The 844-nt window shown below is 38.5% G+C and overlaps 1 protein-coding gene across 1 annotated transcript in view; it reads left to right on the top strand.

Moving 5' to 3' along the window:
- The window catches only part of LOC138177415 (lipase maturation factor 1-like), a 618,163-nt gene that overhangs the window by 147,093 nt on the left and 470,226 nt on the right, over window positions 1-844 (top strand). The window lies entirely within an intron of this gene.

Raw genomic sequence — 844 nt, 5'->3', positions numbered from 1 at the left:
AAGAAAGAAAGAAAGAAAGAAAGAAAGAAAGAAAGAAAGAAAGAAAGCGGGCAGCTAGGTGGCACAGTGAATAGAGCACCAGCCCTGGAGTCAGGAGGACCTGAGTTCAAATCCAGCCTCAGACACTTAACACCCAAAAACTAGCCATGTGACCTTGGGTAAGTCACTTAACCCCAATTGCCCTCCCAAAAAAAAAGAAAGGAAATTAATTTTAAAGTAATAACGTTTCTGTGCAGCTTCTGCAAAAATCAGTAACATATTAAGTAGAAGAGAATAATATTTCTACAAGTGCTATTGTCAGAAGAATGTTTCTACCTGTGCAAAAGTCAAATACATATTAAACATAAAAGAATGATAAGATGGTGACATATCTTAGGACCATCAAAAACAATGAGAAGAATGAGATAATAAAAACATTGACCACAATTATAACATTAGCTTGATCTGTCACTTAGTCTCATTTCTACAGATAATATATCAGTAGCCACTTTTAACCATGATATAAGCCATAGTATTTGAAATAAGGTGGCTGGCTAATGAAAAAAAGACCACCTAGGACAGACATCTAGCACATCTAGATAATGTGAGGAAAGAGAACAGAGAGACAGAGAAACAGAGAGAGACAGACAGAGGAGAGATGGAGATATAGATTTGGGAATCGTCTCCATAAGGATGATGGTGGAATCCACAGGAGCTTGATCCAGTTTGAGGGGGATTTCCCCACCTCAGTGGATAGAAGTAAGATAATGATCCAGCAAAGGCAAAAAAAAAGACAAGAAGGAAGGCAAGGAGGGAGAAAAGGAAGGAAGGAAGGAAGGAAGGAAGGAAGGAAGGAAGGAAGGAA

The sequence above is a fragment of the Petaurus breviceps genome, unplaced genomic scaffold (assembly GCF_028583685.1).
Source record: "Petaurus breviceps papuanus isolate PSGF00001 unplaced genomic scaffold, PetGlider_PUasm1.0 138, whole genome shotgun sequence".
NCBI lineage: Eukaryota > Metazoa > Chordata > Mammalia > Diprotodontia > Petauridae > Petaurus > Petaurus breviceps.
The sequence above is the reverse complement of the archived record's forward strand: the minus strand, read 5'-3'. Positions and strand labels throughout refer to the sequence as shown.